Here is an 11,840-nt window from a genome sequence, read left to right as displayed (position 1 = left end):
CTTCTATCTCTAGGTATATACTCTTCTCTCTCTAAGAGTATACTCTTCTAACTCTAGGTGTATACTCTTCTATCTCTATGTGTATACTCTTCTAGCTCTAGATGTATACTTTTCTATCTCTAGGTGTATACTCTTCTATCTATAGGTGTATACGCTTCTGTCTATAGGAGTATACTTTTCTATCTCTAAGTGTATACTCTTCTATCTCTAGGTAGAGATATTCCCCTACTCCTATGCTGCTACTTAAAAAAATACATTTTCAGGCCCATTCAAACCAATGAAAATCCAAGTTTTCAGAGCACAAGGTAATGAAAATTTTCTCGATCCACATCTTTTACTACCTTTAATCTGTTAACAGACACTAAGTGTCTCAGATGAAAAGTACTGTAGCGGGAATTGACATCGTTAACAGTATTCCATACAGGTAAGTCTTGATTGTTCCAATTTCTCAAAAATTTGGACAATTTACTGCCTCTATGACATGTCTCGGGTGTGTGAAAGAAAAAAAAGAGGCCTGTACAATGTATTTCTCAAAATAGACAGAATTATTTTGCACATAAAAACAGAGAAACCTTATAAATAATGTATGGGGAGCAATGTAATGTCGGTAATGGAACTACTCATTTGGAAAGACAACACTGTCACCTAGTGTCCTCTCAGCAAAACTGAGTGGGAATTTTTAGGGGCTGCCAAAGCAGAGGTGGAGATTTATAGGAACCTGGGATGTTTGAAAAATGGTTTTCGACGATCTCCTCGAGGAACGCACCAAGCGCCATCCCAAATTGCAATAATGGCTCTAGGTTGACTCCTTGTGTCCTCACTCGTTGCAATGTGACATTCCAACTTCTCTCATCAAGAAGCAGAGTTGATTTACCCTCCCTTGAAGTTAGGTGACTTGCCACGGCCAATAGAAGGCAGCAGAAACGATGGTGTGCCAGCTCAGAGCTAGGCTCCACGATGCTTCTACTCTCCCTCTCAGAGCCCTGCTACCCCCATGAGCACAAGCCCCAGTTACTACCTGGGGCATAAGAGACATGTGGCCCAGTCAGGCCCCCGGCCTGACTACAGCCAGTCCCCAGCTGATCCCACAGGTGTAGCAGCAATTCCAGCCATGATAAGCAGGGTTGTGATGAAAAATTAAGAGCATAAGTGTATGCTATAATTTATAAATCACTCTGTCAACCTACGACATTATTTTTCAAAAACATTTTTGTTATTTTGAATTCCTGTGTGGACATATTGAAAACAGCACTCCAAGGATTGTTGGAGAGGAAAGGATGCAACCTGAAATTGAGAGTAAAATATATTAGTTTATCCAGATTCACATATTTGTATAAATTACTAGAAAATCATCTGAAGAAAAACAGACACGAAAGAAAAAAACAGACCAAAGAACACGGGTGAAGAAACATGGCAATTTAACACCAACTAGTACATCAAATATGTAATGGAAAGTGTATGTTTCGTTCTCTGTATAATGCTGTATAATTTTCCTCACAAAAGCATTATTTGACTTGTACATACTTCGAAAAAAACAAAGCATTAAGATTATCTGCTGGTGTGAAAACTGGCCCCTATACACAGAGGGCAACGAGAGACAGAAGAAAGAGGCAGCCCGCTCCAGACTAGTCAGTGGCAGTTTTAACAAGCAAGGGAACCTGCTTGCAAGGCTTGCTGTTGTCAGCTGAAAGATGAATAGATCTCAGCACCCATACACCAGGATCTTGAGTTTACACAGAGACCTTAACAGGGTTCACTCACGTGTACTCTCTACATGGTCTCAAGAACACATTACTCTCTCAACGCTGAGTTCTTAAAAATGGTTCCCACTGTGGGAATGGCAGGCAGAATGTATATTCCAAAATCAGGGGAAGGGGTGAGGAGTCTATGATTGCCCGGGTCCAGCTCTCGCGTCAACTGGCGGTTATGCGATCTCAATGGTTTCCTCTGACATTTCAGGAAGGAAGGATACCAGAAAACACAGCCTACGGCAGAAAACACTCAACATGTTATCACGAATGGCAGGGCAACCCAAGCAAGTGGCTATACAAGCCTACATAGGACCTGGAAGTGGGAAGCATTTGGGGACTACACCTGGGCTGGTACTGACTCCCTCCCCAAAGAGACAAGGAGAGCAGAAATCTGGATGGAGTCAAGAGAGAGAACAAGAAAGGCAAGGCTGGGTATGGAGCAACGTGTGGATCCAGGAGCATGTGTTTCAGAACTGCCTGGGCTCTGCACACCAGCTGCATCACCATTCTCCTTGACTCTCATTGGTATAACAAAACAAGGGTGGGCGAATCGTGGCTGCCAAGTCTCTTAAAACTGTCCATAGAATTGACGGTTACTTGCTCACAGTGAAACAACCTCTCTGGACCTAACAGCTACTGCAGGAGGTGGTAGTGGAGAACAAGGTGACGACAATAACAAGATGCGAAGGAGGAAGAGATGCACAGCAAACCGACTCGGTGGATTGATGGTGTGGGGTTAAGTCTGCAAAGCTAAAGAGGCCAGATGTAGAAAAGAAGGGGAAGCAGGAAGATACGGTCAAGCCCCATCGTATGGATATTTCATACATATGTTGTATGCAAATTCCATTCAGTTTGCTCTGAGTGAACAAGAGAGAACAAAATTATCCTTTAAACCATGTCAGTGACTTTATTTACCATCTCATTTGATGAGCTCATAGCCCAGGGTCAGAGGGAAATGGGAGCTGTGAGTCGGCCATCTCTCAGGAAGTCTCAGGCCTCAGAGGTCCCTCATAGCTAAATTACCTCACCTTTTGCACATTGCAAGCAACGTTATTCCTAAGTGCGACTCACCCTCTTCATCAGGTTCTCCAAGAAACAGCAATCTCTCCCAATGAGAGAGGAAAAATGGGCTACTTTGGCTTGCTGAGGCACAATAGGTAGTTCTCCAAAATGGTACCTGCCTGGGGCATTTTTCAAGAAAATTAAGCATCAGTGGTGATTTGTTTGTCTTCACATAACGTATGACCCAGATGTGCTGAGAAATAAGAAAAGGACGAACGAATCAAGGGCAGCTGATCCAAGGAGGCAAGGGGCAACTTCCACAGCCTACGTGGAAAGCTAGAGGGAGGGACCATCCAGCTGGTGGGAGTTGAAGACAGGGCTCAGTACTCCTTGGGCTCGGGATGCCACCCCCTCTTCCTACATCTTCACGCTCTCCTTCTCTTTTGGCCCCTCCCAGCCATATTAAAGAGCCACAAGGAAATGCTCTCCTCCATTCCATTCTCCTGTCCTCCTATCCACCCCTCCCTTCTTTCCCTGTGCCATCAATTTCTTGACTTGCCCCCCATTTCTCCCCCCGCCATCTACACTGCGATCTGGTTTCTGCCCCACTACTCTCGTGAAACTGATCTCCTTGAAGCCCCCAATGATTTCTCCGTTGACAAGTCCAGGGGACTACTTCTCAATCCTTATCTTTGTGACCGCCAAGCCGAGTTAGATCTTAAACAACGTCTCTGTCTTGAAAATCTCTTCCCTTGGCTTCCGCGCCACCTTTCCTTTTCTTTTCATGAGACTGATCACAACCAGTGCTGCAGATTCCATCGAATTAAGGAATGCTGTTGCCTACATGTGTGAATGCGCTGTGAGTAAAGTACTGAAGTAGAGGACACCTAAAGTGAAACGTCTTCATGAATGTCCACGTGGCTGAGCAGCAAGTTAACCTTTCATACATGTGCTAAAGAAGAAGAGTTGGGTTTTACTTTATTTACTTTTCCCTGGACTGTGTTGAATGACTATCATCTACAAGTTCAGCCTACTTTTTGCTGAGGATTAATGCACTGGGAGAGCTGAGAGAAAACTGAACAATAGAGCTGTCTTTTTCTTGACCAGTTCACCTTAGTTTCCCAAACTCTAAGTCTTTCCCGAATTCTTTCTCCTTTTTATTGTAGTAAAATGAACATAACACAAAATTCACCATTTGGATCATTTTACAAGTCACTGTACCATTCAGTGGAATTTACTACTGTCACAATGTTGTGCAACTATCACCACTGCCGAGCTGCAAAACATCTTCATCAACCAAGAGGAAACCTACACCCATTTTAAGGAGTCATTCCCTATTTCCCTCTCTTCCAAACCCCTGGCAACCACTGATGTAGAATCTTTTCTGTGTGTATGGATTTGCCACTGCTGGACATTTCATATAAATGGAACCATACGATATGTAGCCTTTCATGCCTGACTCCTTTCCCTTAGTTGCATCCATCATGTAGCACGTATCAGAAATCCACTCACTGTTATGGCTGAATCCTTCATACCCTTTGAATACAAAATTAAAAATACGTTGAGAGTGAAGCTCTGATTTAATGGCACATCTATTAGGCCAATTCATTGAAAGAGGCTGAAGATGGAGATATTGTTGTGAAATGATAATCGTTGAGAAGCCTCAGCCAATTCGATAATGAAAAGTTTGGGAAATGTTGCAAAAAATTATCTGCTTTATATTAAAAGCCTATTAAACAAGGATGCAGGAGATTGTCTTTTTCTTGCAGGTAACTTAAATGAGGCAGAAAGAAATAACTGCCCTTTAAAACACATTTTGAAAGGATTCTCTTTATTCTTAATAGACGAATGGGAGTACAGGAAGTTCACATCCAATATGGACTCCCTGTCCAAACACTGTTTATCGTTCTAGCCACCACTATCGAATTATATTTCTTGAGGGTAAGGCAGCTCAATTCCTGCATATTACTTTCTAAAATTCATCCATCAAATCCATTAATACAGTATAAACAAGAGTTGTTCATGTTTAAGTGCACTTCAAATTTCAGGTATAAAGAACCCCCAGTAAGAAAAAGAATCCTATATCTCTTGCCAGAATGTGGTCAGCTCTGGGGTGCTCTGCTAGCTGAAAGACACATTCATTATTAAGAGGATAGAGGCTGTTTAAGAGGGATGAGAGCCAAAAAGTTTTAACTACATATATGTGTTAAGAACAGTGCTAGGTTATCTCATATTCTGTATCAGTCAAGGCTCACCATTTTACAGACGTGAAAAGCAAAGTTAAAAGTGTATTAGTAGGGCTTCCCTGTTGGCGCAGTGGTTAAGGATCCACCTGCCAGTGCACGGGACACACGTTTGAGCCCTGGTCCGGGAAGATCCCACATGCCGCGGAGCAACTAAGACCATGTGCCACAACTACTGAGCCTGCGTGCTAGAGCCCGTGAACCACAACTACTGAAGCCCACGCACCTAGACCCCGTGCTCAGCAACAACGAGAAGCCACCACAATGAGAAGCCCGCGTACTGCAACAAAGAGTAGCCCCCGCTCACCGCAACTAGGGAAAGCCCGTGCACAGCAACGAAGAGCCTAGGCAGCCAAAGATAAATAATTAAATACGTCTATTTTAAAAAAAAGTGTTTCAGTAACTTACTAAAAGACACGCAATCAGTAAACGTGAGCAGGAATTCAATCCCAAATCTGTCACACTGAAGTTTAAGCTAATACTTGAGATTAATAAAAACAGCACTAAATTAAAAGTTCAGAGATATTTTTTATTTCATACTTTCACTAATGCTCTTTGGAGATAAATCATTTCATTTATATGGGCCTTAGTTTTCACAACTATAATAGTTGGAAGCTTGACTAGATGATCTGTATGTCGTCTTCCAATTCTAAAATGTTCCACTAATTTGGATTGCTACAATAATTGCCCTTGCAATACGTGCGTGCTGCCACCAAGTAGCAGTAGAGACTACTAGTTCCTTTTTTATCCCTAGTGGGGGTGCATTTTCACAGGCACACTTATCCGTCAATAGTACAACCTGTTAGTAGAACTATAAGATAACAAAATAATCTGGTATTCTTTCCTGTAAAAGAGAAGCTTTACATTGTGTCTGTGAATCGTACCAGAATCACCTGTAGGTTTTTAAATAAGGAGGAAATCCTGAACCCATTGAATGAGAATCCTCAGAGACAGGACTTGGGCATCTGGAATTTTGGGCTCCCATCACTTGTATATTTTATTTCATTTTATTTTTGCCTATGTACAATATTTGTCACCTCCTTTTGAATCTTTAAAAGTTTCTTTTTGTTTTAAATTTTAGAATATTCCATAATCTTCACCTACTTTTCATAAGGTGTTACCTGTTATGTTTATTCGATCTTGTGCTTCTCCTGGTTAAGACTTCTTTCTTTCCTTTTTTTTTTTTCGGGGCCCTGCCTCATGTCTTGCAGGATCTTAGTTCCCTGACCTGGGATTGGACCCCAGGGCCCCAGCAGTGAAAGCACCATGTTCTAAACACTGGACCACCAGGGAAGTCCCAAGATTTCAGTTTTAAATGACTTTTCTCCCACTCTAATTCATTCCTGGGATCAGTTTCACATTTGGACATTAAAGCAACCTTGCATTGCCAGAATAAAGCTACTTTGATTCTGATATATGATTGTTTTACATACCATGGATGTAGTTTGTGCTTCTCTTTACACATTTTGCATGCATGTTCAAAGGAGAAACTGGCTTGTGATTCTATTCTTGTAATATTCTTTATAGATTTTTTTAAGATTCTATACTTTATGTATTATTTATTTATTTTTGGCTGCATTGGGTCTTCATTGCTGCATGCGAGCTTTCTCTAGTTTCGGCGAGCGGGGGTCTATCCTCTGTTGCGGTGAGTGGGCTTCTCATTGCAGCCTTCTGACCCCATGGGCTTCTGACCCCATTCGTCGGTGCTACTTCAGTTCCTTACCCCTTCCCTTCTGACCCTGGGCGGTGAAATCCTCTTTCTGCGGCTGGCCTGCGGCAGAAAGTCAATGAGGCAAGAGTAGGCTTGGAGTATCCAAGGAGCAGAAAGGATGTCAGCGTGTGGAAAACAGAGCGAGCAAATTGGAGAGGAGAAGGAAACAGTCAGAGAGGAAACAGACACCCAGATTTCTAGGTCTGTGGAGGCACTCTGAGGACTTTGCATTTTCTGTGAAGAAGCCATGGAAGAAATTTGCGTGACATGATCTGACTTATGTTTTAACAAGATCTCTCTGGATGCCACGCTGATTAGAGACTGTAGGAGAGCAAGGACAAGCCCCAGAAGACCAACAGTTGATTCAAAGAACGGATTACTCGAACATGGTCCCCCTCCTCAGTGAAGACGCAGAGCAGGAATTGGCAAATAATGGCCACGAATCAAATCAGGCTCTCAGCCTGGATCTGGGGGACTGTGAGCTAATAATGGTTCTCACGTTTAGAAAGCTTGTTGAAGAGGAAAGAGGAGGAGAAGCTACAGAAACTGTATATGGCCCACAAAGCCTAAGATATTTAAAATCCAGAAAATGCTTTCCAACACCTGACGTAAAGCATGTGGCTGGTAGGAGGTCCTCAACCAAATTTGGAAGAGGAATACATGAGTCAGTTAGTTCCTGAAAACACTGTAAAGTGATAGGTGTCAAGAAACATTTACCCCTTCACCCTTAACCTTCACAAATGATGCCAGTTCCATTGAGCTGTTGAAAAATACATTCTGGCTTTCAAAAAAATAACCCAGAGGGCATTTTCTCACATAGGCAAGGTCATAAACAACTGTCAAGTGAAGTTGAAATAGCAACAAATCAAATAATAACAAAAAACATTTTTACAGATTTTTAAATCTTACAAAGCATTTTCATGTTCATTATCTAATTTAATCCTCAAATCAACGTCATGAGATAGTTATAATTTCCCCATTAGAAGTGACCACATAGGAAATCCTTAGTGATTGCTCAAGAAAAGCTGAAATCTTGAGTGTTACATCTATTAATGCCATGGTTGGGTGTTTTCCCATGGGAACATTGGATGCTAAAATCCACAGGGATTTTCAGCTCAAGATGGCAGACTAGGAAATATATTTACTTTCTGTTCCTCCTGAAACCATATCTAAATAAAACTGTAGAAATACCAAAATTAATCAACCAATAAAAGCCAAGATATTTTGGAAGTCATCAACCACAGAAAGATTTCAACACATTTCGAGAAGGCAAACAATGAAATGGAGGAGCCATGAATAAAATAATGAAGAAAAAAAGGCTGAGCCTAAGTAAGGTCTGCACAAAGTCACTCAGCTTTTGCTGAGCTCTGGTTATAGTCAAGGGCAGAGGAAAGAAGAGGGGCTGAAAACAAGGAGACAAACGTCATTTTAGGAAAAACACTTCATTTAATGAGCTCCAGGGAACACTCAGCCTGCTGCCATACTAACTCATGAATTACAATGGATTGTTGGTAAGCAAGACAAGAAAACAGGGAAGAAACAAAAGAAACAAAAATCAAGACACTGTTTCTAACTGAACTCTTCTCAAATGAGATCGAGGAATTATGGTTCAATGCCACAGCTGTAAATCATTTCTGCTCTTGGAGAGGTTACAAAGGGCTTATAATATTTCCCTTTTTTTAGACAGAATTTAGGTCTGAGCAAAAGCTTTTGTGTCCTCCAACCCCAAAATTTATTGGGGATGGAAGCCCAGATTTGCTGGGACATACCATAAAAAGAATCTCATGAGCAGAGGGTCAAACTGATTTTGGAATATATGAATTATGCCCAGTGTGAGTTTCAACAGGTTTTTATATATATATATATATACATTTTTACTGATCTATATGATTTTGGGTTCTGAAACTTCTACATGTCTCATGCGTGATACATAACAGACAATGTCAGCCCCAGGAGGGAGAAAACACTCCAATGAAGCAAGCCAAAGAAACAAGTTTTAAGCAAGGTCAAGTGATGTGTGGACCAGGATTGTTCAATTCCTACCTGTCATGCTGAAGCTTCCAGCTCCTGAATAACAACACATGCTTCCCTTGTCCTAGACAGCCAAGAGTACGTCTCCTCCCTTGGGCATAAGAATCCCTAGAGTTACATATGTGTAGTAAAGAGTGGACCCAGCTGTCATACTCACAATGACCAAATTGTGTTGATCGTACTTTATACCAATACATCGCTCCACGCTGAAGTTGCAATAAATGATATATTTGCTTTCTAGACATGAATGAGACGCCTTACTGGATATACTCCAGGAAGGCCAGAGAAGCTGGCTTCTAATCCATACGGAACAATTCACTGGTGAATTTCTTTCAGGATAGCCCATGATTTATCTAGAATATCATCTTTACATATCTGGATCCTTCAAACTAGACAAAGGGAAAATACGGGCTTCAAGCCTCAATTAGAAATATGGAATGGTGCCATGCTGACAACTGGTGGTCCCTGACCTGTATCTTCTGAGATTAGAACACAGTGTGGTGGATGACCAATTCAGGCGTTGAACAAAAGAAGACCTCCTACAGGGCAGTGTAGCTGTTTGTTACAGGTATGGCACTTAGGGCTAAGTACCATAAGGACTACAAGGAAAAAAAAAAACAAGTAACACATGAAGCATATACGATAAGGAGGCACCACAGTCCAGAGCACAAGCTCTGGAACCACACAGGCTTGGATCGAATCCCGGCTAAGCCACTACCGTCTATATACCCTGAAGGACAGGCCAAGGTTTAAATGTTCTTTTACCAAATTGCAAAAAAGAAGTGAAGAAAGAACCTATCTGCCAGGAAGGGACATCGTGGGGTGCAGCATCCAGTCGGATCAGGGCTCTGCATCTCCTGCTCAGAAACCTTGGCCACCTGGCTCATGGTGATGCTGGCAGCTGAGCAGCCCTGGAGAAGGCGATCCTGTCTCCAGATCTCGCAGAGGAGCTGGGGAGGTCTCCGGACGAGGTGGCCCACAGCCTGGTAAGCTCTGGCTGCCTCCTGCCCTCAGGTCTGAGCAGGCTCTGGCCTCTGGGCCCCGTGGTGGGGAAGGCCTGGCCGATACATACGCAGGGCTGAGGGGCCTGCAGAGCCAGTCCCCAGGCAGGGTGAGCTCTGGAGGAGGCTTCCACAGTCTCCAACAGTCTCCGCATGGTGGCCCAGCTGGTGCCAAACACCTGCCACCCACAGCCAGACGTCCCAGCCACTAGAAAGTCCAGAAGGGGCCCCTCCCTTTGCCTTTGGGCTGGGGTTAAGCCACCAGCTGGGCTTGCATGTGACCCCTGCCTCACCCCCTGCCCCGCCCGCTCCTTCTCTGTGACACTTACAATGGATATGTCATAAAGCCAGGCAGAGCCAGTGCTATAAATTCAGAGGAGTTAGAATCTAGGAAGAGCCTCTCCCACTTTCACTCTCTGCTCTCAGATCAGGCAGGCAGTACCTCTAATATGGAAGCTATGGACACCACACCTCCTTCACACGCTGTCCTCTTCCATTCTGCTCCTGTTTTCCCCAGCACCCCATTCACTGCTTTGGCGGGCATCGGTGCTTCAGCAGGAAGCACGTCAGACCCCGAACCTATGGACACCACACCTCCTTCACACGCTGTCATCTTCCATTCTGCTCCTGTTTTCCCCAGCACCCCATTCACTGCTTTGGCGGGCATCGGTGCTTCAGCAGGAAGCACGTCAGACCCCGAACCTATGGACACCACACCTCCTTCACACGCTGTCATCTTCCATTCTGCTCCTGTTTTCCCCAGCACCCCATTCACTGCTTTGGCGGGCATCGGAGCTTCAGCAGGAAGCACGTCAGACCCCGAACCTATGGACACCACACCTCCTTCACACGCTGTCATCTTCCATTCTGCTCCTGTTTTCCCCAACTCCAGCCTGAGAATGTGCCGAGGCCTGTAGCCTAGTTACGCCAGCTCAGAACAATGATGAGCACACCTCTTTCCAATCACCTTTCCTCACGCTCCCCATGCCTCATACTGCCCTGCTTCTTTACTCTTTATCCCACAGATACCCAAAGCCCCTTGCCTTTGGGGAGGCGCATTTGAGACCTATTGTCACGTCACGTCCTCGCTTGGCTGCCCTGTGAATAAACCTCCTCTTTGCTGCAAACCTCAGCATTTCAGTGTTTTGGCTTGCTGCGCCTCAGACAGAATGGTTGGGAGCAGTGGTACAGGACCCTTGCATGTGAGGGAAGCTGGTTCCTAGTAGTCACGTTGCGGATGTTTTCTCCTCTCGGGTGGGGGTGCGGCAGACATCCTGCTCTTCCGGAAAGGGAGAAACGCAGGTGCCAAACCCTTGCCCTCAGCGTCACCGTCACCTAGGAGCTTGTTAGAAGCACAGAATCCAGGCCCCACCCAGAACTACTGAATACCAGCCTGCATTTAACAAGATCCACAAGAGAGGCATACCCATATTAAAGTTGGAGAGGCACCAAGCTGTCATCGTCTTCTCCGCAGCCAATGAAAACGAAGCAAAGATTCATCCCGAGCCGACTCTGCCTCAGTCACCTGGATATCACATGAGCTCATTTAATCCTCCCCAGAACCTGCAAATGAGACTGAGGGTCAGAGTGGTCTAGCACCCAAGGTTCCATAAAAGAGCATGACCAAGGCTCACTGGAGCCCAGACTTCCAAAAAAGAAGGCCCCTGAGCACAGCATGGCACCACCGCAGCCCAAACCGTGGGCCTCGAGGGTAGGCCAGACTCCCCACGCAGAGTTCACACCATTCGACAGATGCCCACAGCAGACCACATGGCAATATGAGAAGGAAGTTCTGATTGTGGAATCTCTGAATTTTGAGATTTAAAGAAAAAACTCTGTTTTCGCGGGATGGTTAAAACAGTTCTACCAAGGAGTAAAGAGAGGGCATCTCAAGGCCCCTTCTGGACTAAGAATTTAATGCCTACTTATTGAGAAATGCTCGTGCATTTGCTCAGCCCTACGTCAAGATGAAGTTCTCTGTGCCCTAGAAGCTTAGGTTCTAAAAAGGCCACAGAAATGGGTGAGACCTAAAAAATGCCAGAACAATGCAACGGCCTTAATCAGACTGTCTTTGCTTTGCCTTGCTTACAAGTCACTGACT

At 44.2% G+C, this 11,840-nt stretch overlaps 1 long non-coding RNA gene across 1 annotated transcript; it reads right to left on the bottom strand.

Annotated features, from left to right (window-relative positions):
• Window positions 1–328: 328 nt before the first annotated feature.
• LOC137205082 (uncharacterized) lies at window positions 329–11,298 on the bottom strand. The gene is made up of 2 exons (XR_010933992.1): window positions 11,166–11,298; window positions 329–1,284 (listed from the first exon to the last, which is right to left on the bottom strand). It is a non-coding gene; the product is annotated as an uncharacterized lncRNA (long non-coding RNA).
• Window positions 11,299–11,840: the final 542 nt, after the last annotated feature.

The sequence above is a fragment of the Pseudorca crassidens genome, chromosome 13, assembly GCF_039906515.1.
Source record: "Pseudorca crassidens isolate mPseCra1 chromosome 13, mPseCra1.hap1, whole genome shotgun sequence".
Taxonomy (NCBI): domain Eukaryota; kingdom Metazoa; phylum Chordata; class Mammalia; order Artiodactyla; family Delphinidae; genus Pseudorca; species Pseudorca crassidens.
The sequence above is the reverse complement of the archived record's forward strand: the minus strand, read 5'-3'. Positions and strand labels throughout refer to the sequence as shown.